The sequence below is a fragment of the Podarcis vaucheri genome (assembly GCF_965113315.1).
Source record: "Podarcis vaucheri genome assembly, chromosome: 14".
In the NCBI taxonomy this organism is placed as follows: Eukaryota; Metazoa; Chordata; class Lepidosauria; order Squamata; family Lacertidae; genus Podarcis; species Podarcis vaucheri.
In genome coordinates, this window is record NC_138752.1 from 21,474,891 (window position 1) to 21,501,205 (window position 26,315).

The 26,315-nt window shown below is 44.9% G+C and overlaps 1 protein-coding gene across 6 annotated transcripts in view; it reads right to left on the reverse strand.

Annotated features, from left to right (window-relative positions):
• AKAP13 (A-kinase anchoring protein 13) overlaps positions 1 to 26,315 on the reverse strand; it is a 247,759-nt gene that overhangs the window by 185,873 nt on the left and 35,571 nt on the right. For all 6 annotated transcript variants that reach the window (XM_082198203.1, XM_082198205.1, XM_082198204.1 and 3 more), the window contains exon 2: positions 1,362 to 1,453. The gene's annotated coding sequence lies outside the window, so the exon portion shown is untranslated. The remainder of the gene's footprint in view (positions 1 to 1,361; positions 1,454 to 26,315) is intronic.

A 26,315-nucleotide genomic window follows, 5' to 3' on the forward strand; every position in this document is an offset into this window, starting at 1 on the left:
TATTTCAAGAGCTAACATCCAACGCAAGAACATACTTCTGTTCCGTTTAAATGCTTTTTGGAAAACTGCAGGGTTTAGTTTTTTGTTTAAAGCAGTAGCAAGTATTTCAAAGTGCAAATTCACAACATTCGCTACATTGAGTGCATTGAAACAAGATTTATCTTGCCACACCTGGAAGACTAAGTACTTAAGAGCAGCCCTGCTGGATCTGACCAATGGTCCATTCAGTCCTGCATCATATTCTCGCAGTGGCAAACCAGATACCTACAGGAAATCTGCAAGCAGAATGCAAGCAACTGCTATTCAGTGGCACGCTCCCTCCGACACTGGGGGCCATGCAAAGCAATCCTGGCTAGTAGTCACTGAATCTGTCTTTTAAAGCCATCTAAGCTGTTGGCCATCCCCTCTTCTGGTGGAAGTGGGCTTCCAAGAGACTGGGCCTGATGGAGTCCTGCAATTTCCATACATCCAAAGGGGGGGGCTTTAGGCTTGGCATTGATAATAGTTGTCCCCCGCCCCCCCCCCCCCGTCACATAACAAAAGATTTCTCAGTCATGTGGCGGGGAGGAGGGGCTTCCCAAAGCAATGTGTGATCCAGCTGTTCTGCTGCTCAAGAGCCAAAAATCAACACTGAGCATGTCAAAGTCAATGGGCTGTATCCAAGTTACAGCAGACACATTGAAATGAATGGACCTAAATTAAGCCACGTTGCTTTATTTCTTTAGGTGGAAGTCGGTGTCACAATAAATTTTAAAAAGCTTACTAAGGAGATCATTCCATCAGCATAAGCATTTCTGCTCACCAGACAAAACAATCTCCCTTTTTTCACAGGCAGACAGAAGCAGTAATGCTTCTGGACACAAGTTGCTAGAAACCACAGAGTCCTGCTTGGGTCCTACTTTAAGATTTATTCCCCAGGCATCTGGGTGGCCATTGTGACAACATTGTGAGAACTAGATGGGCCATTGGCCTGATCCAGCAGCCTCTTATTTATTTTTTTTTTTTTGTTCTCCCTCCCCACCCCCAATTCTGTTCTGGAGGATTTTCCTGATACTTCCAAGCAGTTGGGGAGAGGCAGGGGGAGAAATGTACAGTTGCACTAGTGGGACGTGTTGCGCTAGCACAGCAACTTGGTTGAATCTGACTCAATGGGTCTACTTTGAACAGGACTTGCCTTCCCTGTGTAAGACCCTTGGACACAACTTTGGATCCCAGCTCATTACAGCATGAGCACCTGAGAATGTGAGAGACCTACTGGATAAGGCAACAGGCTATCTAGTCTAGCATTCTGTGGTGTCAGGTCAATTGGAAATCTCCATAAAAAGGTATAGATTATTATGTGTGTGTTTTTTTTAACTTACTGTAACTGCATGAAGCAGCATGCAAGCTCCAGCAACTTCTGCCAAACCCCAAGAATCAGGCACAGCAGATCACCATAAATTATGGCAGAGCCCTAGAGAAAAGAGAAAACATTGTGCATAAGTAGAAAACATGGAACTTACCAACAATACAATGACTAGTCTATTTAACTGTTTGGCAAATATATTGATCCTTTATTAATTCAACATCTTTGTATTTAAACAAAATGTTCACTTTATTAACACATAAGAAGAAAGAAAAACAAAACAGAATGAAAATTAAGATTAAACATACACACACACACACACACACACACACACACGAACAAAAGTTGGGTTGTTTAATTCATATTCCCTGGGGGAATATTATTATTATTATTATTATTATTATTAGGGTTGAGGTAGAAATATTTTTTAAAAGATTTAATCTATTTATAAATATAACCTGGAAGTCGTTATTGTTCTAAGGTGTTTTGTACTTCTGCAAACCTTGAAGTTTGGCAACACTGGATTTGTGGCTGCTGCATTTTGGTGACATAAATATGTATCAATTTTTAAGGGACAATCGCAAGAACTTTCTGAAAGTGAAAAGGGTACAAACCCACCATTCAACTTTACCCAACAGTAATTCTCGTGCAATAAAACCTGCCCCAGATATTTTAATCACCTTTAACTGTAAATTAAGACCTAATCAAAATTTGAAGGGAAAGCGCTGCAAGAGAGATATAAATATTACTTGGGAAAATTCTCACCGAACTGGTAAATGCATACAAACGTCCCAGCCTTGACTGAGCTTACTACTTCTGGTTGCACATTTTGCAGGAAGGACTCACACGAACTGGTCCTCTGCACACAAAAAATTGCCTCCGAATAGAAACCTATCATGACAGAATCCCTGACACACTAGGTTTCTATTTGCAAGGAACCTTTTCACATGGAAGGGCCCTCTTCAACCAGGTGAGCACAGCTCCAGGCAGGGTTTTACCACTAACAATGAGAACTTGGTCAAGGGGCAGCAATAGCTGCAAGTGACTTAACTTTGCATAACTGTACTGCTCTTGCTTTCCATTGGACCACATCAGCAAGGCAGAAGAGAGATCTTGTCTGGGGAGCCCAGGACCTCCATACACACTGCCCAGCCTTGCACTTGGGGGAGGTCACTTCAGTGATTGCTAACACAGTGGTTTAACTTCACCTCTGGAGACGCACTCCACTGTCTCTCAAGACAGATGGATGTCAACAATGCCATGCAAATTTGAATCTAGACTCATGGTTTCAGAATTCAGAGCAGAATCAAAATGAACTTAGGCTTTAGGGATGCTCTAAAGCAGGCTTCCTCAAACTCGGCCCTCCAGATGTTTTTGGCCTACAACTCCCATGATCCCTATCTAGCAGGACCAGTGGTCAGGGATGATGGGAACTGTAGTCTCAAAACACCTGGAGGGCCAAGTTTGAGGAAGCCTGCTCTAAAGCAATGTTAGCAATTAGTCCTATGTAGTATCAAACCAAGGTAGAGGTGAATCAGAGGAGGTGGGATGGGGTGATTTCACAAGAAAGAAAAGAAGGCAGAAGGAACTACTCAGCCCCAGAGCCAAATCCTGATACTATGGTTCGGTTTCATATCTCCCAGCCACAATAACTTCTCTTTCCCCCACCCAGTGTTAAAGATATAAGATAGGCGCCAAATAGCTCCTTAAACCAAGGCTGCAGTCACCACAACAGAATGCCACGTTGCCATCTTGGAGCCAGATGGCTCAAAAGTCGTATTTTTCAATAGGACCTTTTGGTTCCTGAAATGCGTTCTGACTGTGCAGATAAGGTATAACTGATCCCCAGGCATACACCCACACACAGTAAAGATGCCAGGAGCCATCCTAACGCCCGGGCATCTTTAAAGGTAAAGGTAAAGGGACCCCTGACCATTAGGTCCAGTCGTGACCGACTCTGGGATTGCGGTGCTCATCTCGCTTTATTGGCCGAGGAAGCCAACATTTGTCCACAGACAGTTTTTCCAGGTCATGACTAAGCCGCTTCTGGAGAACCAGAGCAGCGCACGGAAACGCCATTTACCTTCCCGCTGGAGTGGTACCTATTTATCTACTTGCACTCTGACGTGCTTTTGAACTGCTAGGTTGGCAGGAGCAGGGGCCGAACAATGGGAGCTCACCCCGTCGCGGGAATTCGAACCGCCGACTCTATTACCATGAGTGATCTCTTATAAATTACCATGTCACAAAGGGGATTTATTAGGTAAAGCTTATAAGCGATTAGCAATTTGACTAAGCCAAAAGTAGCAGCTGTTGCAATGTCTCTCAATAGGAAGCAAATTCTAACGATGATTAAAATAACTGTGGCCAAGCAGATCAAATTATGTCTGAATTATCTGAATTTTGAACCCTGTATAAAACTATGCAAACTGGCAATTCTTAAGAGTTTTAAATAATTTATTCAGTCTTTAATAGTCATGGGTGCACAAAGAGGAGGGCTAGGATACCTATGCAAACCACTGACACAATGGAAATAATATTCAGCTGCCTCTTTGACTCCAAGGATTTTAGCAGTCATTACCCACACAGTGCACCTCGGCGTAAGTTTTTCAAACTTATAATAAGCTGAATTTCTGTGTCCAATCAATGCCACTTCCAGAGCTGCTCCTCTGGAAAACCCCAATGTGCCCTGAGTAATAATGATGATGACGACGACGATTTATCAGTCACTCTTTTCATGAGAAATTATCTAAAGTGGTGCCAGGAGACACAACTTCGGGGGGGCCACACAGAGAAGGTTATCATCCCTTCAAGAGGAGGAAAAAATTCTACTGGTGTGCAGGATTTATCTAAGCACCAACTCCCAACCTTTGCCACACTTTCAAGTTACTAGGAAGTGGGGTTGGGCAGGGAGGGAACAGAGGGAGGGAACCCAGCTGAGGGACAGAGCTCACATCTGGCATGGAGAAAGTCCAAAATTCAGCCGCTGGCATCTCCAGTTCAAACAAAAAGGTGATGGGAAATACCTCTACCAAAAGCTTCTGCCAGAGGAGACAGTATCAGCCTACAGCAGGGTGGCTAAATTGAGTGATTCTGTTAGGCTGCAGCTCCCATAATCTCCATTAATGCTGCTTGGGGTTGATGGGATTTGTAGTACAGCAACACTATCCAGAGGGCCACAGTTTGGCCTAGACCAGGCTTCCTCAACCACGACCCTCCAGATGTTTTTGGCCTAAAACTCTCATGATCCCTAGCTAGCAGGACCAGTGGTCAAGGATGATGGGAACTGTAGTCTCAAAACTTCTGGAGGGCCGAGGTTGAGGAAGCCTGGCCTAGACGGACAAATAATCTGACTTGGCATCAGGCAGCTTCTTAGCTTTGGAAGACACATAGTGTTAGGCTGAAGCTTAACCTCCATCTCAACTTCAACCAAACACCTAAAAAGCAACCTTTTGCTTTGTTTTAGGTGATCCGGTCCCTCATAGGGCCTTGTAATTATAAATGTCCACCAATGCTCCACCTGTCACACTATTGCTTTCTCTAGCGGAAGAGTGGGGAACCTTTGCCCCTCCCGATTTCTGCTCAACAACAACTCCCATCAGCCCCCAGGAAGTATAGCCAATGGCCAGGGAGGATGTTGTAGGTTCCCGACACCTGCTATGGGAAAACATCAACACAGCATACAATACACATAACCTTTCTCCTTGCACTACCGCTGTACTCCCAACACCAAAGCAATGGCACCCTAGCCTCAGGGCTGGAATCCTTTTGCAACACACGATTAAAAGGCCACATTCACACAATATGTCTGAAGAGCTTCCCTCAAAGACTTCTGGGAGATGTGTTTTGTCAAGAGCGTTGAGGATTATTATGGGACCCCTACCCCCTCTTAATGAGCTACAATTTTCCGATTCACAGGGAACTCTGAGAACTGCACCTCTCCGAAAGGAATTGAGAGCTTCCTGACTACTCTCAGCCCCCTTAACAATTCCCATAATTCTTTGGGTGGAAGCCATGCTTAAAGAGAGTTGCATCATAATGCTTTAAAGGTATGGCATGAATGTGGCCAATTAAGATTCCAGTATCCACCGCACAACAACGTGGTTCTGCAATATCTCTATGCCTCCCTCTTTTCAGAATGTGTAACCTTTGGTGTTTGAAACCCAATGCTTGAAGACTTCTTGTCTCCCCAAAAAGGGGGGGGGGAGATGACTAGCCTACGGACACTGGATTGGAATGTGACGCTCCCAGAGTTTTTAAAAAGAACAGTTAAGAAGCAGATTTATGAGCATTCCTCTCCAATTGTTTACTTTTTGGAGGTGGGGAGGGATTTACTTACGCAACTGCCAGATAAGGAGACCAAGGTTCTTCCTCCCTGTTATTCCAGGAGCAGGTAGATTGGACACAGAGGACCCAAAGCACACACACTTACAACTCAGCAGCAAAGACTCGGTTTAATTTTAAAAGGAGCTGCTGCTTCCTGCCCCCAACCCAACACAGGCCTTTTTGCTGGCCTGCTACCTAAGTAACCAATCTCTTGGGAAGTTGGGATGGAGAATAAGCAGCAGGAGCAGATTAAATCCTAAGCAACAAGGATCCTGTTTTCATGTAAATGCCCTGTACAATTAGAAGGAATTGTGAACAGACAAGGGAGCAACCAAAGACAGAGGGGAGCAGAAGTAGGGTTTCAATGGTTTAAAAAAGGGGGTAGATTTAGAAAACAAACATTTTAAAATTAACATAATTCCCGCTCCCCCAGTCCAAAGAAACAAATGTAATCACATACTGATCTGCTGATCAGGCCAAGACTCTCAGCAGCCGGATTTTATGCAATTTGTGAACTTAAAGCTGCCTTTGTATTCTGTTCTGAAGGCTGGAATTATATTTTATTTGTATTCTGTTGTATTTCTTAAATATATCTTTATTTATATAAACCACACTGAGGCCAATTGGCAAAGGACAGAATACAAAACTCCTAAATAAGATTTAAACAGATCTGGCCATTGTAATCTACTGTACAGGACTGGCGCTACTCACTTTTATTGTGTTCTGAGCCTTGAAAGGACCCTGAGCGTTTTTGTGATGACAGTAGTTTGTATTTTAGAGACGTTCCCTTAATTTGGGGCACCATGTCAACGCTTTCTTAAAGGGCTGTAATTTGTGGACATGCCCTAGTCATATGGAGCTGTTGAAGCATTGGAAAAGCAAGAGACTGATGCTGTACAAACTGCTGGCTTGAATTCTGCTGATTAAAGCTGTATTGTTAACGCCTGTCTTACATCTGCAATCTTTTGGATAAAAAGAAAAGAAATCACTGCACTGGATAGTCCCGGGTAGCTAAATCCCAGCTTATTTCAAGCCCTCTTTTCATTGCAAGCAATCTCAAAGCAAAGAAAGCCAAGAGTTGTATGTTCTTCCATGAAAAAGATAATGTTCTTCCATGAAAAAGAAAACACACACAGAAAGATGTCATATTGCAATCTCAACTTATTAAGGCTGCATACATATGATACATCTAAAGCAAATTTACCAATAATAATAATAATAATAATAATAATAATAACAACAACAGAAACTGTAGTTTGTTAAGGATGCTGGGAATTGGAGCTCTGATGAGTAAACTACAATTCCCATGGTTCTTATTTGGGGGGGTTGCTTTAAATATACTTTAAAATGAGTTCATTTTAAAGCATTGTAAAATTAGTTGGGTTCCTTCTGATTGACGCATGCCAACTATTTCTCATCCTCTTCTGTGCTGCTGTGGGAGTGGTTAATGGGGAAGAACATAAGGAACCTATGGCTTGTTTGCTTTCAAGACACCATGTGCTCATTTCTCTTTTTTGGGGGGGGAATGTCTTCAAAATGACCCACCTCTGACCTCCCCACCCCACACTCCTGACTCAAACAGAGGAAATGAAAATACAAAAAAACAATACGCAGGGTTAGACTTTAAACTAACAAGGAAATTGCAAGTTAAGCCACCAAGCAATGCCCTCGCTTCACCTCTGTGGCATTCCTCGCCCCTACTGCCATTCCGTTCAAAGGCACCCTTTGTCCTTCTGAATACCCAAAACTACAAGAGGGTTTGTCCACAGAAAACAGGTGGCCTCCGCCCCAAATGGACACATGGTCACTTTCTCTCCCTTAAGCCAGACACTCTTGCCTCAGCCCCTTCCCTCCCCATATCTGCAACACAGGCAGAATAAATAAAAGGCATAACAGCATGTGGCTCAAGCGTCTCCCCTCAAAACCTGACATTTCTACAACTTTGCGTTGCTACAAGACTGGGGAAGGGCCTCTGAAATTTGGATGGTTGCAAGGTTAGGGTCAAGCCCTAGCCAAAGGCATGTCTATAGGCCTAACTAAATGGAGAAAGGCATTATACATCAACGGGTATGAAGAAAGAGCTCTCTAATATCATGCCCATTCGGCAGTTATATTTGTGAGCTTTTTAATAATAACAACCAACACCTCGACGGCTTCATGACTCAACATTCCCAGCTCGTCACTCCCTCGCTGTACAAGCCGGTTGTTTCCAACAAGGTTTCTATGGCAACGGCACAAGCAACTAATTAGGAGGGGACATGAGTATTTGTTCAGTGGCTTATAAATCTCCACTCCTAGTCCCAAGTCATAAAAAAGAGTCATCCTAGTGCAACTGGAGGTTTAAAAAGAAAAGAAACAAAAAATAAAAAAATTAAAATGAGGAAGGTTTCGTTTTTATCGTTTTCCCATTTTCCAAGCAATTTTTTTACGAAACGGATCGCCTGTGGTTTACAACCAATTGAAAGGCCGGAATGTAAAATAGAAAGCTGACAGGAATAGCATCACACCACAACATCCACATTCCGGCTAAAACAAAAAACCAAAAAAGGGTTGAGCTCAACCACACCACACTACCACCCCGGGGAAAATTCAGGTTTAATTCAGTTCACTTCTTTTTCCTTTCAAAAAAAAATTTTTTTTAATCCTACTTTTCTCCATAGTGGACAGGTTCACCCATGCTTAACCATAGAATCATAGAATCATAGAGTTGGAATAGACCACAAGGGCCATCGAGTCCAACCCCCTGCCAAGCAGGAAACACCATCAGAGCACTCCTGACATATGGTTGTCAAGCCTCTGCTTAAAGACCTCCAAAGCAGGAGACTCCACCACACTCCTTGGCAGCAAATTCCACTGTCAAACAGCTCTTACTGTCAGGAAGTTCTTCCTAATGTTTAGGTGGAATCTTCTTTCTTGTAGTTTGGATCCATTGCTCCATGTCCGCTTCTCTGGAGCAGCAGAAAACAACCTTTCTCCCTCCTCTATATGACATCCTTTTATATATTTGAACATGGCTATCATATCACCCCTTAACCTCCTCTTCTCCAGGCTAAACATGCCCAGCTCCCTTAGCCGTTCCTCATAAGGCATCGTTTCCAGGCCTTTGACCATTTTGGTTGCCCTCTTCTGGACACGTTCCAGTTTAGTGCTACATGCATGCAGCTGGAAGGAGTCCAAGTGCGGACTTGCATGCTTCCACAAGAGCAAGAGGGGAAGACCTCTTCAGAGATTTGTTCTGTTTTCCACAAATCCCGGTTTATTGCTCACAAGCCAGAGCACGTCTGCCTTAAGAACAAACGGGTTGAATAAGCCAGCTTCGGAACTCATAGCTTGAAACTGGCTTGCCTTGAAATTGATAAGGGTTTGCTTTAAGCCACAACCCCCTACTTTGCAATTTGCAAACCAAGATTTGTGGAAAGTGGAACGATATGCTGCAGAAGTCCTCCCAGCAACTGCAGGAGAGGAAGGGGGGAGTTTGAGAGTCAGCTGCTTCACTCAGGGGCAGCTCGTATATGTAGCCCTAAAGCAGCGTACTGTGACGCGCAGACCGACCGAGCCAAAGCCTCAATAAATTACACAACAAAGTCCACTTTGTGTGTGTTTTTTAAAAAGTCAATAAAACACAAAAATATAAATAGGCATAAAAATACATTGTGGGCCCATGCTGGATTACTAATGCTCTTGGGGAAGGAGGAGTACATCAAGTACTTTTTGCTACATCTATGCTGTGGTTTGTTTATGAGACCCAGGATTTGGGTGTAGAGCGCTGTACACCAAATAATACTAAGGAACAGCTGCAGCTCCATGGTCAAGTACCGTATTTTTCACTCCATAAGACTCACTTTTTTCCTCTTAAAATCTAAGGGGAGATGTCTGTGCATCTTATGGAGTGAATGTGTGGTCCCTGGGGCTTGGGGGGGGGACCCGGGCTTCCCCCACCAGCCCTGCAAGCTCTGGGAGCAGCAGGAAGGCTGCGCGCAGCCTTTCCGCTGCTCCCCGACCTGCTTTTGGGGGCTGGGGGTGGGGAAAAGCCAGCCCCACAAGCTCTGGGAGCAGCTCCCTGAGCTGCTTTTTGGCGCTGGGGGGACGGACCCAGGCTTCCCCCACCAGCCCTGACAAGCTCCTGAGCAGCTCTGGGGTAGCCCGCGAAGCCTCCGCAGGGCAGTGGGGAGCCTTCATCCTGCTGCCCTGGGGAGGCTTCGCACAGCTATCCCTGGCTTTTGCAAAGCTCTCCCACCTCCCACAAAAGCCCCCAAGAGCCACACTCCCTTTAAAGAGCTGCACGGAGTGTGCGTGTGGCTCTTGGGGGCTTTTCCCTGAGGAGGGAGAAGGGCAGCTCCTTGGGGGAAAGCCTGCAAGCGCCACACACACGCTCCACTCAGCTCATGAAAGGGAACGCTGAGCAGAGCCTGGGATGCATACAGCACTCCCTTTAAATAATATTTCTTTTCTTGAATTCCCCCCAAAAAAGTAGATGCGCCTTATGGTCAGGTGCGCCTTATGGAGCGAAAAATACAGTATATGCTTTCCAAGTGTAGAGTCCCAGGTTCAATGCCCAGCCTCTCCAGGTATATCTGGGAATGTCCCCAGCCTGGAACACCCTGGAGGGCTGCTGCCAACCTGTGTTGGCAGGACTGGGCTAGATGGGTCAGTGGTACAAGGCCAGGTTCTTATATTCCTAGAGGAGATTCTTTTGTGTTGCAAGCATATATTCACAAGACCATTGTGGAAATCTCCCAGTTATGACAAACAAAACTTTGCCCTTCAATATTCTCAGTGTAAGAGTACAGCTAGGAACTGTGCGCACTTTAAATTTTAACTTCTACGAAAAAAAATGTTATGCACTTTATTTGCTAGCACAGTGGTACCTCAGGTTACAGACGCTTCAGATTACAGACTCCGCTAACCCAGAAATAGTACCTCGGGTTAAGAACTTTGCTTCAGGATGAGAACAGAAATCGTGCGGCGGTGGCAGCGGGAGGCCCCATTAGCAAATGTGGTGCTTCAGGTTAAGAACAGTTTCAGGTTAAGAATGGACCTCCGGAACGAATTAAGTTCTTACCCCAAGGTACCACTGTGCTCCATGTACCAAATGCTGGTTCTATCGTTAATATCCAACTGCACTGTAAATGTTCGTCATATCCTATTCCAGCTTATATATTTTTCCTAAATGATATCAATTTATATGTTTCAAAGTTTGAGAGCTTATGAGTACTTTAAAATGTTTTAACAAATATGATCAAAACATTTTTTTTGTGTGTCACACTATGTTTTGAAATGAACCAGCATTTAGACCACTATTGCAATGTATTGATTGGTGTTTGTTTTGTTTTGCAGTGATGTGAGCTGTTCTGGGCATGTTTATGTGGGAAAGCAGCATACAAAAGTGAACTATGAAATAAAATAAATTCTGAAAAGCCCTCCTGGGCAATAAGCATCACAAGGTTCCAGATATCTGGAGGATTGATGCCTTGGGACAATTGGATGCCCTCCTGATGCTGCTGCGTTAGACTAGAATAACCATCATATCCCACCATTGACCACTCTAGATAGGAACTGATAGGAACTAGGGACTCAGGCATTCACAAAGCCTGCCTGCCCTTGACTCCAGTCACCACCATGCTCTGGCTAAAAGGAAGAATTGTAAGGGGGAGGTGGAGTCAGCCACAGTCTTGCTGTATTTATTTTGGAAGTGCAGTTCATGAATTCAATAAAAAACACAGAAATCAGGTCTGACAACCAACAAAAATTAAAAATTATTTTAAAAAAACTGGAGTCAGCAACAGCCTAATAATACTTTTATTTTAAAAAGAAATTAAAAATACATTTATTTATCCTCACCATTCACCTTAATGTTCCTGTGCAGGTTACAACAATTAAAGCAATATATTGAAAATAGTTGGAATATAATTTTACATTCAACATTTGCAGCTATTGAGCCCGTTAGCAAAAGCACTTGACCGGCAAAAATGCAGACTCCAGGCTGTGTCACAAGTACCCATTCTACGTCCAGTGAGCTTTATGACCGAGTGGGCCCACATAAAAGCTAGAGAAGAAATGCAAATTCATCTTTTTTATTTTTTATTTTTTTAAACCTAAGCATTGACTCTTGCTTTTATTACAACAGACAGATTGCAGTTACAGAGGGCAGAGGCAGCGGAGAAGAACGTCAGCCAACTTAAGAGTGTTCCAGTAATAACACAAACTGCACCTACTCAAACATATAACCCCTTGTAAATTCAGCTGAACCAATTGTGTGTGTTGAGTGTATGCATATTATAATAGCTCAATTTGTTAGTGAGTACACACACACACACCATATGATGCTCTGGCCAAGTGACCTCGCAGGATCATAGAATTGTAGAATTGCAGAGTTGGAAGAAGAAGAGTTTGGATTTGATATCCCGCTTTATCACTACCCGAAGGAGTCTCAAAGCATTCTCCTTTCCCTTCCTCCCCCACAACAAACACTCTGTGAGGTGAGTGAGGCTGAGAGACTTCAAAAAAGTGTGACTAGCCCAAAGTCACCCAGCAGCTGCATGTGGAGGAGCGGAGACGCGAACCCGGTTCGCCAGATTACGAGTCTACCGCTCTTAACCACTACACCACAGCGGAAGGCGCATCGAAGGTCATCTAAGTCCTTATATATGCTTTATGGCCAGAGACGGCAGGGACTGAACCTGGACTCTTGGGTGCTTCCACATGGCAGCTTATGGCAAACTGGGTGCTGCTTGTTCATACAAGTTTTTCGCAGCATGCAAATGTCTTCCTCATCAAAACTCATCTTCATCGAAACACAGCTCATATGTTCCCCTAATTTAATGGGTTTGATTGTTTTTCATTTTCAGATTTCTGTGGAAACTCTAAATCCAGAGTAAAAAAATTGGGGGTGGGGTCAACACCAATAATTCTGGGCACAGTAACTGCTAACTAGGATGACACTGGATATTCCAGGAGTCCAACCCCTTCAGTTTTTCAAATAACCACCCAAGATAGTTTCACAGGGAGGTACGGAAAGGATTCCAAGCAGCCCAATATTGGTTTGGTTCTTAAAATGTTAGGAATTGCATTCATTGCTGCAAAAGGCACTTAAACCACCACAACTGTAACTTAGTGAATTTTAGCTAAGCCATGAAATAGAGAATGCCTCCTACACAAGCCTTCAGGTTCACCATCCCAGTTAATAATAATTGTGCGTATCAGGCTGTGTATGCATTGAAAGCACACACTTTCCGTCCCCTCTTTAAATAAATGCCCAGACCCTGCTTGCATAAAGGTACAGTGGTACCTCAGGTTAAGTACTTAATTTGTTCCGGAGGTCTGTACTTAACCTGAAACAGTACTTAACTTGAAGCACCACTTTAGCTAATGGGGCCTCCTGCTGCCGCCGCACTGCTGGAGCACGATTTCTTTTCTCATTCTGAAGCAAAGTTATTAACCCGAAGCACAATTTCTGGGTTAGCGGAGTCTGTAACCTGAAGCGTATGTAACCTGAAGCGTATGTAACCCAAGGTACCACTCTATGTTAAAGCGTAGTTTAAGAGGAACAAGGTCTGATCTGCCAGATGCAGTAATGAGTAAAACAACTGCTTGACAACACCACAACACGGAGGCAGTGAGATGGGAGTGTGAAAGCATACCTCCAGAATCACAATCCTTTATTATCTGCAAAAAATATTTATGCTCCAAGCCACCGTGCACATTGATCCTTACCACTGGAAGAGCCAACGTGGCAAAAAAAAGTTGGAACGCTAGACAAGAGCGTGGGAGCTGTCAAAACTACAGCCTAAATAAGTTAATTAGTGGGGGGTGGGGTTCATCTTTATCAAGAGCCAAGCGGTGGTGCTGATGAGGGCCTATTCCCACGCTATATCATGTTGTCTCCTACAAAGGCATCTTGTGGTCTGGTGCCAAGGAGGGAGGGAGGGAGGGTCAGAGATAAATAACTACCCTGATAGCAAGGGAAAGCAAGAGGAGAACATGAGAGTCATAGAGGCACCTAGGTGACCGAAAGACAGCAGCGGCGTGCGGGGGGGGGGGTGCGGGAGGACTTTTGCAAACACCTAACGTTTATCACATCTGCAGAGAAGCTGTTCTGCATGGAATCCACCTGCTGTGCTAATTACCAGCCCACCACAGTGGGTAGAGGGGACCACACAAGAAAGAAAAGGAACGGGGAGGGAGGGGAGTTAAGTTGCCTTAACTTGAAGATAAGGCTATCATCAATGCTGACTAGCCATGGTGGTTATGCTCTGCCTCTGTGGTCAGAGGCAGTAATACTTCTAAATGCTATTGAAGTGAGAGCTGATCAGAAGGCTGATCGCCGAAGAATTGATGCTTTTGAATTATGGTGCTGGAGGAGACTCTTGAGAGTCCCATGGACTGCAAGAAGATCAAACCTATCCATTCTGAAGGAAATCAGCCCTGAGTGCTCACTGGAAGGACAGATCCTGAAGCTGAATCTCCAATACTTTGGCCACCTCATGAGAAGAGAAGACTCCCTGGAAAAGACCCTGATGTTGGGAAAGATGGAGGGCACAAGGAGAAGGGGACGACAGAGGACGAGATGGTTGGACAGTGTTCTCGAAGCTACCAGCATGAGTTTGACCAAACTGCAGGAGGCAGTGGAAGACAGAAGTGCCTGGCGTGCTCTGGTCCATGGGGTCACAAAGAGTCGGACACGACTAAACGACTAAACAACAGCAACAGAAACTGCAAGGTGGGAGAGGGCTCTTGTTCTCCGGTTCTGCTTGTGGGTTTCCCACAGGACTCTGGTCAACAACAGCTACAACAGGATGCTATATAAGATGGGGCATTGGCCTGATCCAGCAGGTCCTTGTGCCTCTGTTTTACACGAGGGGCAGAACTTTAGGGTGCTTTCAGAGCTGACAGAAATGACACTTTTCAGTCATGTTTTACTTTGGACTTAGACAACATATACCAAACATATGAAGAGCTCCAATAATAATAATAATAATAATAATAATAATAATAATAATAATATAAAAAGCTCTACCTTGTCCATATTCTGCTTCCAGCAGCAGCCAACCAAATATCTTTGAAAAGCACTTGCAGAGATTCTATTTAGATATCCTAATAGTCATTGGTAAACTTGTCCACCTGGGAATGTGACTAATCTTTTAATAAGAAACTGCCCAAAGCTGATCTGTCTCGTAACAAAGAATGGACAGACTTTTTAATTCTCAGGTTCTCATTTTTCTAGTCTCAAGTTCAGTTCATTGCCCTTTTCACATTAGATTGCAATTATTATTTTTTAAGTCCTCATGAAAATCTGTCATCAGCATGATCAGGAACATGGGCAAAACTGCTTGCAAGAAATTGTACTGCAATGCATATTTGCATGCTATTTTCATAAACATGTGCATTTTTAGGCACACTTTCCCCACTATAAACTCTCTCTTCTTTTTTTAAAAGAACTGCACTGAAAAAATTCAGAGAAGTGCAAAATTTCAAAGGTTAACCGTTTCAGTTCTCGCACTGTTATAGGAAGTGCAGAATTGGTAGGTTTGCCTTCAAATGCACGCCAAGCCAAATCCCTATCCCTCCCTGCCAAATGCTGGGAAACAATGTTAGAGGTCAAGTGACACTCTTAGTTGTTTCACATTCAAATGAGCAGAGCTGTATTCTTTAACTATACAGTACAGTTGGCTATCGGCTATCAGCATCTCTTACCACAAAGAAGCAAAACAATCAACCAAGCTCTCCGCCTAGCAACTTTGCTTCTCCCACACGGGAAGACATCCAATGGAGTATTTTGGAGAGAGAAGCACAGCTGATGCTCAGATTCGCATGATATCACCAGGCAAGAAGAGTCAGAAATTCAACACAAGAGCCTGTCTGGATCAGGCCAGAGGGCCATCTTGTCCAGCATCCTGTTCTCACAGTGGCCAACCCCTGTTGGACTAGATATTCCACGGGGCCCCTTCCAACCAGGGTTAGATGTTAGCCAGACTGGGGAGAGCAGAATGTCACTTAGAGAAGGATCTGAAATATTTTCATTGAAGCTTGAATCATTCCAGATTATTTTATTTGAGGTTTTAATGTCTTGCAAACTGCTTTGAAATTTGTTCTTTTAAAATATATAAAGCAGTATAGAAATGAAATGAATAATAATACAATGGTACCTCGGGTTAAGAACTTAATTCGTTCTGCAGGTCTGTTCTTAACCTGAAACTGTTCTTAACCTGAGGTACCACTTTAGCTAATGGGGCCTCCCGCTGCCACCACACCGCCGGAGCAAGATTTCTGTTCTCATCCTGAAGCAAAGTTCTTAACCCCAGGTACTATTTCTGGGTTAGAGGAGTCTGTAACCTGAAGCGTCTGTAACCTGAGGCACCACTGTAACAGCAACAAACTTCACTGTAGGAGGAAAAAAGGCGCCTAGACATCTGTTGTGGCAGCCGTAACCTAGGTTTAAGGTGCCATTTGGCGAATGGATTATATATCTGAATTTCTGACACTGCTTCTAACTCAACAATTCTATGATTCCACATCTATTGAGAAGCCCACAAGCAGGAGCTGAGAGCATCATCATTCTCCTCACCTGTGATTCTCAGCAATTGGTATTCAATAGCATATTGCCTTCCACAGTGGAAGGAGAACATAGCTTTATCCTCCATCTATGAATTTTATAAAGGTCACGGGATGCGGGTGGCACTGCAGGTTAAACCACAGAGCCTAGGACTTGCCAATCAGAAGGTCGGCAGTTCGAATTCCCATGACGGGGTGAGCTCCCGTTGCTCGGTCCCTGCTCCTGCCAACCTAGCAGTTCGAAAGCACGTCAAAGTGCAAGTAGATAAATAGGTACCACTCTGGCGGGAAGGTAAACAGTGTTTCTGTGCGCTGCTCTGGTTCGCCAGAAGCGGCTTAGTCATGCTGGCCACATGACCCGGAAGCTGTACGCTGGCTCTCTCGGCCAATAAAGCGAGATGAGCGCCGCAACGCCAGAGTCGGTCACTACTGGACCTAATGGTCAGGGGTCCCTTTACCTTTATAAAGGTCACATCTACACAAAAGCACAAGGCTTCTCCCAAAGAATCCTGTGAGCTACAATTACCAGCATGCTTAACAAACCACAGCTCCCAGGGATTCTCTGGGGAAAGCCATGAGCTTTTAATACGCATGGCATGGGATGTGACCTAAAATCCATGGGGCGGGTTGCGCCCAGGTCTCACGGCTGATTATTCCTATAACCAAAACAAAAACCAGGAGAGCCAGCTAATGGGCCAGTGTGCTCCACTTCCTTATAGCAAGTCATTAACTGCTGCAGAAAGAGTGAGCTTTGTTCCTAGCTAAACTGTGCTGGGAAATTGCTGCTAAAAAAGGCAAAAGGTGATGACAGAAGGGTGATGATGGAAGGATGAGGTCAAAGAAAGGAGAGGAGGGAATTTGAATGGAAATAGACCTTTCAGGCAGGCTCCTCAGCAGCTGGCCTTTGCTATCATTGCTTCCCATGAATAAGAAAGCCAGGATGAGACACTAGATGGAAGCGTCAAACAGCACTTCAGACAAGTTTGTTATAGAGCCTGGCAAAATGTAGTCCATTGCCAGTACCATATATTTATTCCATTGATGAACAAAACAAATTCTTCATTCTCGCAGCCAAGCATATCTGCTTCCGCTTCCACCAATCGCTCTGTAAAAAAATGGCGCTGTGTCCAAGGTGGTAGTTTTGGAACTTTGAAGAGGGAATGCTCAGAATGGCTTTGTTCGCTGAAGCTAAGCAATGTTGGCACTATCCTTCAGGTTGAGGCCAGGCTGTGTTAGATATCCAATGGGTACATCCCAAGTTCTCCCTTTTTGTTAACATTGCTATAGGTAATGCCAACAGATCCAACAATTACTGGTAAGTCCAACACACAAACAAATGCGTGGAGGGTGGTCCACAGGAGGAAGCCATTTCTGAATTCGCCTGGTCACCAACTGGAGAGAATGTCATCCTCATCAGCTTCAGTTTATCTTATAACAAACATCATTACACAGTGAAATAAGGCCACACCGGCACCATAAATCTAGCGCATTATGACACAGGAAATGGCTGCCTTTTTTTTCTACCCACGAAACCACCTTGAAAATTCCCATATCCATATTTGCAGGTGTACACATCCAAACCATACATTTAAAACCCTATGATACAACGCGGGTGGTGCTGTGGTCTAAAACACAGGGCCTAGGGCTTGCCAATCAGAAGGTCGGTGGTTCGAATCCCCACAACGGGGTGAGCTCCCGTTGCTCAGACCCTGCTCCTGCCAACCTAGCAGTTCGAAAGCATGTCAAAGTGTAAGTAGATAAATAGGTACCACTTCGGAGGGAAGGTAAACAGCATTTCCGTGCGCTGCTCTGGCTCACCAGAAGCAGCTTAGTCATGCTGGCCACATCACCCGGATGCTGTCTGCGGACAAACGTCAGCTCCCGCGGCCAGTAAAGCAAGACGAGTGCCGCAACCCCAGAGTCGTCTGCGACTGGACTTAACGGTCAGGGGTCCCTTTACCTTTACCTACCACTTTAAACAGCTATAGCTGGGAACTGTAGTTTGTTAAATGCGCTGAGCGTTGTAAGGAGACCCCGATTCCCCTCACAGAGCTACAATTCCCAGAGTTCCCTGGGAAGAGGGGTTGGTTGTTAAACTGCATTGGGAATTGTAGGTCTGTGCAGTTCACATCATAGTTCTGGAGGATCCAATAATAATTAGGGACACCAAGCAAGCTAAAAACCCCGGAATAACACTTAACATATCTCTGCCCAACAGCTGCATAGCTTGACCAGAGCAAGGCAGCCAAAACGAGAACACAAAGGAATGCAAAAAGCTTCTACCTCCTGAGTTAGAAGAAGAATGGAATGCCCACCCCCAAGACTTAATAAAGCTTTTTAAGGAAGAAGTTGAAATAATAATTTGACAATTTAATTATTAAATAATGGAATGGCAGGCTGCCATTGAGATCTTTGGTTAAAAGCACACACACAAAAGTTCTTGTAGCAGTGAATTGTGTATAGAAGAGAGGCATACAATGGCGCTGGCAGTAATCCAACACGCAGGGCCTAGCCGAGAGGTTTGGCTGTGAATCTTTCAGTGCTAAGCAAATGGATATTTATATTCTTCTGTGGCAATAGCAAATGGTCTTCAGTGAATATGAGGGAGAGAGAGAGAGTGAGAGAGAGAACCAACTACATATAACGCACAGTGTGGAGCAATGTTTGGATTTTCAGGCTGCTGTCAATCATGGCATGTACACATGTGAAAAAATTCTCTGAGAACAATAATAATGATTTGGGTTTTGATTATAAAATTAGGTGATCAAGAAAAACTAGCAAGCTATGTTTCAGGAGAATCTAAAGCAAATAATTAGCACCATGAGGATAATCTTTTATACAATTTCTTAGTGCACCCTTCAATATAAGGTCCCAGGGTGGGTTAAAACAATTTTAAAATACAGTATTAAAAACAAATCAGAACAGATTATAATCACAACAGTAGGATGGTCCTAAAATATCTCTCTCTCTCTCTCTCTCTCTCTCATGTGTCAAAATGTCCGACTGGAGCATCTTCAGCATTCACAGAAAGCTGTATAGTGAAGGTGTCAAGACACACCTCTGTGGGTTGGGAATTTCTTGACTTAGGGGTTGCCACACAAAACGCCCTTTTCCCGGCTCTCCATGCAAACACCCCAACAGAGGGCAACAGAACTAGCAAAAGGATCCCTTCTGCAGATCTTAAAACCCAAAAGCATCGCTGTAAGGAAGGACTTAGCCTTTCGCAACACAAAAATTGAAATGGCCCGTTAGTGAATATACATTGGAAGCAATTCAGCCTGAATTGCGATAAAAACAATTATCTGGGACCCCAGATGTGGAGAAAGCAAGGCAAGCATTGCAGCAGGCAGCTCAAGGGCTTAGCACCCACATACACTCTGCCGCTCTGGAAATCATTCCCTGCCGATGCCATTTTTGAGGCAGAGCAGGTGGAATCTACATAACATGAATTATCTGTGACTTCGTTTTAGTCTGGGAAACTCTGCAAACTGCATTATCTCAATGATACAGCGACTACTAACACGTCAGCAGATAAAAAGCAAGAAGATGTAGTGGAAGGTCCTATCAGGTGTAGCTAAAGAATTCCATGAAGGAAGTGCGTCACATTAAGTCTGTCTCGGGGGCGTAATCCAGCCCATAAATCGGTTTAATCCGGCCCCTGTGGCAGTTTATTTCCTGGGGTAAAACCCTTAAAAAAAAATTGTTGCAAAAAAAAAGCAAAGCTCAACAACTTTGGTTGGCCCTCACGCATGTTCACTTCATCAAATCTGGCCCTCTCTGAAAAAAGACACCCCTGCATTAAGCGATCAGGGCTTCACATTTTCGCTCACCATGGTGAGCATGCTGCTGCCACCCTCTGACACGTGTGACTGGCCCCAGCTTGCCTCCAAACCTTGAAGTTGCAGGTATGGGAGAGGGCACAGTGGTCACCATCCACTCCCCAAGTCCCACAAATGTTTGTCATTTCTGCGCAAGAACTTCATTCTGGCAAGGCCAAACCAGCCACCTCCCCATCCCACGTGGGTCCTGTCAACATTTTCTCATCACCTCCGAGGCAAATCAGAATGCACCCATTGCCCTTTCCTGCAGGCAAAGGAGCTGGGGGAATTTGCTGTGGTTGCACAATGTTCAACTGGGGTAGAAGCAGGAGCCACAATTTTTGGCTTAGCGAAGGCAGGCTAGTCCAGGTTTCCTCAACCTCAGCCCTCCAGATGTTTTGAGACCACAATTCCCATCATCCCTGACCACTGGTCCTGCTAGCTAGGGATCATGGACGTTGTAGGCCAAAAACATCTGGAGGGCTGAGTTTGAGGAAGCCTGGGCTAGTCAAAACCTTTGGACAAGAGCTAATGCCAGAACATCTTCCCCTCCACCCCCAAAACTATTAGGCCAGGAAGAATTACACATGGGTCTATTAAAAACAAAAACAAAAACCAGAACGAGCTGTGCTGAACATATGCTCAAGCACACATACACACACACGTGTTTGGAATTTCCACCTGCTCCTATGGAATGTGAAAGTCAAAACAACAAATGCCCCACACTTATGCAATAGTGCCAGGTCAGAACAAAAAGCTACAAGGGTTAAAGCCACAGAACAGGTGCAAGAGGAAGGAGGAGGAAGGGGGAAAGGAAAAGGCGGTCACCTCTCTCCGTCTTGCACATATATTGCTCAGAACAGATGCTTTATCGTCTCAGATGCTCTCGGGAAAGGTAAAATTGGGAAGATGATCTGGAAGATCATGTCTCAGCAGGCTCTAGAGAGCTGCCACCCAACCGGGCGGTACCTTCCACCTCTAAATCTACATGAGAAATGTAAATGTCTCCCCACTGACATGAGCTACCAGCCTTTTCCCTTCACTGCTTCAGAGCCCTCTCCAAAATCTGCCCTGCTTGTAAGGCCAGAGGGCAGAATACACAGGTTTTACTTTGGAAAGTTGCCCATGGGGTTACTGAGCACTTGTTGGGCTGGGTCCACACTTGGGAGGGAGCATTTGTTTATAGGTGTGTTTTTGTGAGGCAAAACACTTTATTGCCTTTAGATGACGTTCATTAACACAACTGCAGTTATGTATCAAGTTCCTCCGGTGACACAGAAAGTTTTCCAAAACAGGTCATTTTCTGGAAAATTCCCAGTGCTTTATGTTTCTGCAGAACATTTTCTAGTTCATTAGCAACAATGAATAGATGTACAGCTTTAGGGAAGTGTGGCAGTTTGGGTTTTTAACTCTTTGCTAAATGCAATTAAATCCAAGGGGCTTATCAATGCCTTATTGGATTGACGATCCATTTTTGTGTGTGCATTTTATATATATGTACTTTATGTTTGTATTGTAATGGCTGTTGGCTACAAACCATAATAAAAACTTGACTGATAAATACAAGTAAAAGCCAAATATGCTAGATTAGATCATTCTACAGCAAGAGTGGCCAATGTTGTGCCCTCTGGATACTGTGGGACTACAACATGGGTTGGCAAACTAAGGCCCGGGGGCCGGATCCAGCCCAATCGTCTTCTAAATCCGGCCCACAGACAGTCCAGAAATCAGCGTGTTTTTACATGAGTAGAATGTGTCCTTTTATTTAAAATGCATCTCTGGGTTATTTGTGGGGCATAGGAATTCGTTCATCCCCCCCCCCCCCGCCGCCAAAAAAAATATATAGTCTGGGGAACAGTGGACTGACACTCCCTGCTGAAAAAGTTTGCTGACCCCCTTGACTACAACTTCCATCATCCTTTACACATTTTTCTGTGGTGGCTGAGGCTAATGAGATTTTTAGTGAAAGGAGGGCACCAAATTGGCTACCCCTGCTCTACAACATGGGGAGGGGGGAGTCAGATCCTAACTGAAAATTATCAGATGCAGACTACCATAATACGATTAAGAAAATTCATTTTTTTTCTTCTGGAAAACCCACATCACTGACGGTTGGAGGATGGATGGCGGCTAACAGATTGAGGTTGAATCCTGACAAGACAGAAGTACTGTTTTGGAGGACAGGGGGTGGGCAGGTATGGGGGCCACCCTGGTCCTGAATAGGGTAACTGTGCCCCTGAAGGACCAGGTGCGCAGCCTGGGAGTCATTTTGGACTCACAGCTGTCCATAGAGGCGCAGGGCAGCTGTTTACCAGCTCCATCTGGTACGTAGGCTAAGACTCTATCTGCCCACGGACTGTCTCACCAGAGTGGTGCATGCTCTCGTTATCTCTCACTTGGACTACTGCAATGCACTCTATGTGGGGCAACCTTTGAAGGTGACCCGGAAACTACAACTAATCCAGAATGCGGCAGCTAGACTGGTGACTGGTGCCTGGGAGCGGCCACCGAGATCACATAACACCGGTCTTGAAAGACCTACATTGGTCTTGAAAGACCTACAATTCAAAGTGTTAGGGCTGACCTTTAAAGCCCTGAACGGCCTCGGTCCAGTATATCTGAAGGAGCATCTCCACCCCCATCGTTCTGCCCGGATACTGAGGTCCAGCGCCGAGGGCCTTCTGGCGGTTCCCTTACTGCGAGAAACCAAGCTACAGGGAACCAGGCAGAGGGCCTTCTCAGTAGTGGCACCCACCCTGTGGAACGCCGTCCCACCAGATGTCAAAGAGAACAACCACCAGACTTTTAGAAGACATCTGAAGGCAGCTCTGTTTAGGGAAGGTTTTAATTTTGATGGATTACTGTATTTTAATATTTTGTTGGAAGCCGCCCAGAGTGACTGGGGAAGCCCAGCCAGATTGGTGGGGTATAAATACTAAATTTATTATTATTATTATTATTATTATTGTTATTATTATTATTATTATTATTATTATTATTATTATTATTATTATTGTTGTTATTATTATTATTATTATTATTCCTCACTCCCCCTCTGCCCATGCAATAAATATGGGAAGGACTGTGTTGCAGTGGGAAGCACCGCTTTGGATGCAGAAGGTTTCAGGTTCAGTTTGCAGCAGATACAACTGGGAAAGATGCCTAGAGAACTCCTGCTGGCATTCACTTCAATGTACCAACACAACATAAAGCAGCTCCCTATGTACAGCCAAGTGAGCAGACAGCATAAGTGTGCAGACCTACATTCACACTGAACACTGCACACTCAGAGGTGGGGAGAAAGAGCCATTTGAAATCCTGACGCATCCCCACGCACCGCTGGTTGAGTGTATGCGCCAAGGTCTTTCTCAAGCCAGCCCTCCAGAGACCTGGATGCCATTACATCACAGGCACCGCACCCAAGAACCACTAGCTGTACTTGATGCAAAAACAACGTGCCCCTGAAATTCCAATTCCTAAACACAACCAGAGGTCACAACTGAAAACTGTCCACCCATCCACGCCACACACACATATCCTGGCCTTTTGTGTCTGTTTGCATCAATAAAGCCAAGACTCTGCACAGAGCAGTAACCCGGCCTGTATCCCATTTCACATCGTTCAAAGCCCGGTTGACATGAGCAGGTCCGATCGAATTCCTTGCTTTATCCACGCCTGAATGAAGGGCTCGGCCAAGAGCAAGGAAACCGAAAGGCGAGCTATATGATCCTTTGACCCAGTTTTTTGTGACAAAGGGTGAATTGGCCAAAGGCCTGGCTTAGTTAAGAGAAGGTCTCCGACAAAGAAGGCACCTGTGTCGGAAAGCGCTTCCCGGTCTACCTCTGTATACTACGTAGAATCAAGTTTGTGGAATTCGCAAGACATGGCAACTGATGCTGGCTCAAGACTGCTTTCAAAGGAGGGAGTAGCAAACCCATGGAGGACAGTCGCATAAACAGCTGTAGAAACAGAAGCATGAGGCTCAGAGGTGCTAGAATTCTCAAAGGCATCTGGTTGGCCACTCTGAAAAAGATGGTGCTGGACTAGGAAGGGCCACAGCTCAGTGGCAGAGCTTTGCATGGAGAAGGTCTTCCAGGTTCAAGCCCCAGCATCTCCGGCTAGGGCTTGAAATGTCCCCTGCCTGATACCCTGGACAGCTGCTGCAGGTCAGCATGAACAATACGGAACTAAATAGTCTGCCTTGGTATAAAACAACTTCCTACATACTTCTGAGCAGCAGAACAACAGTGCAAGAGAGGGCTGCTGCCATCAAAACCTTGCTTGTGGGCTTCCAAGAGGAACCCAACTGGTCATGGCAGGGAACAGAATGATGGACCTTCGGCCTGAGAAACAGGGATTTTTGTAGGCTGGGATGACCAACATAACACACATGGGTACAACAGTGCCCTTCAAGCCTTTCCCTCCCCCCAAGCACCCACAAAACCTCAGGGATGGATGGACACACACACACACACACACTGCCCCCTTGGTCATGAGATGGCAAGGGTGGTTACCTTATACTCCCATGGAAGGAACACAGAACTAAAGGTGAGCTTGGTAGAATAATGCATTTTGCCCATTTCCTCCATCAGCTGCATTGTGCTTTTCAACACTCATATTAATTCAATCTCCAGGAATAAACTTTTACCCAGATCCTTTCATTCCTATTTTCAGGTGTGCTGGCAGGGGTCGATAGGACTGGATTGCAGTTCAAAGCAGTTCAGAGGGCACCGGGTTGGCAAAGGCTAAGCTGTATGTAGCCTTGCAGGCTTTCAGAGCTATGATGCCAAGTGGGTCAGACGGAGGAAATGTCTCCGCACACTCGTGCGCTAGAACAGATGGCGAACTGGATGAATGAATGAACCCTCTGCAAGCCAATGAAATAGAAGCCAGGCGCTGCTCCTGGATGCTTTGAAAGCAGCTCATTTTTCCCGTATCCTGTTACAAGTCATCATCATCGAGAAAGCAAAAAGAAGTGCCCTACAGCAGGAGCTGTACAGAGAAAGTGAGCAAGGAGGATAGAAACCAATTATTTTTAAATTAGAATTTTACATTGGATTTATTTGTTTACATTATTGCAATTATATAAATGTCTCTATATAAATACAAATGGATAAAAGTAACATGAAATCTCAATCCAAGGCTGACCAGTTAGAAACTACAGATTATATCCACTAAATTAGCGGTACACTTGTTCCACTGGTTAAATATTTTGTGCCAGTCTAATGTCGTTGTGCAAGGGAATGCATAAGCAGGTTGCTGGTAACTTTGTGCAATGCATTCAACAAGTTTCCACTAGCTCAGCTGTTGCACAGGATTCCTCTGTTGAACAACATTAAAACTCGCCTGTCCACTGATGCAACAGCCCTTGTGCTTGCGGACAGAAAACTACCTACTTAGGCCTACCGTTCCCACAGGGCTTGGCAGATACACAGGGTAGAGGTCGGAGGTTAAGACAGCTCAGATGTTGTGGACTACAACACCCAACCCAGCATGGACAATGATCAAGGACTATGGGAGTTGTAGTTCACAACATGTGGGGGGGCACCAAATCTCATCAGCCAGCCTCACTGCAGCTCATGGGAGTTGTAGTCCACAGCAATATCTGGAAAGTAACAGGTTAAGGATGGTTAGGATCAGCGCAGAGGGCCAACCTTGTTGCTTCCCACAGTGACCAAGTTGAAGAAACTGCAGGGCAAGAGAGGCTGTGGTGCCCATTTCTGGTTTCTATTGTTCACAGATCTTCTAGTCAGCAAGAGAAAGGGCTGTAGCTCCAATGTTAGGCATTTGAGGTCCCAAGTTCAATTCCCAACATCTCCAAGTAGAGAGAGTCCCCTGGAGAGACACTGCCAGAGTGTCTTTCATACTGAACTAGATGTACCAGTGGTCTGACACTGTATAAATGCAGCTTCCTACATTCCTAGTGGTGCAGGGTACAAGGAACTAGACTCACAGATGCCCTCCCATCCAGAGCCCTAAGGTGCCACACACAGATGTGTAGAAGAATGTAAAATTCTGAACTTGTATACCCTAGGTTGCCCACAAACCAATACTGCTTTAGACCCTCTCCAGATTTATGTTTTTAGATGGGTGTATTCTGCAACATTGTGGGTTAAACCACAGAGCCTAGGACTTGCCAATCAGAAGGTCGGCGGTTTGAATCCCCGCAACGGGGTGAGCTCCCGTTGCTCGGTCCCTGCTCCTGCCAACCTAGCAGTTCGAAAGCACATCAAAGTGCAAGTAGATAAGTAGGTACCGCTCCAGCGGGAAGGTAA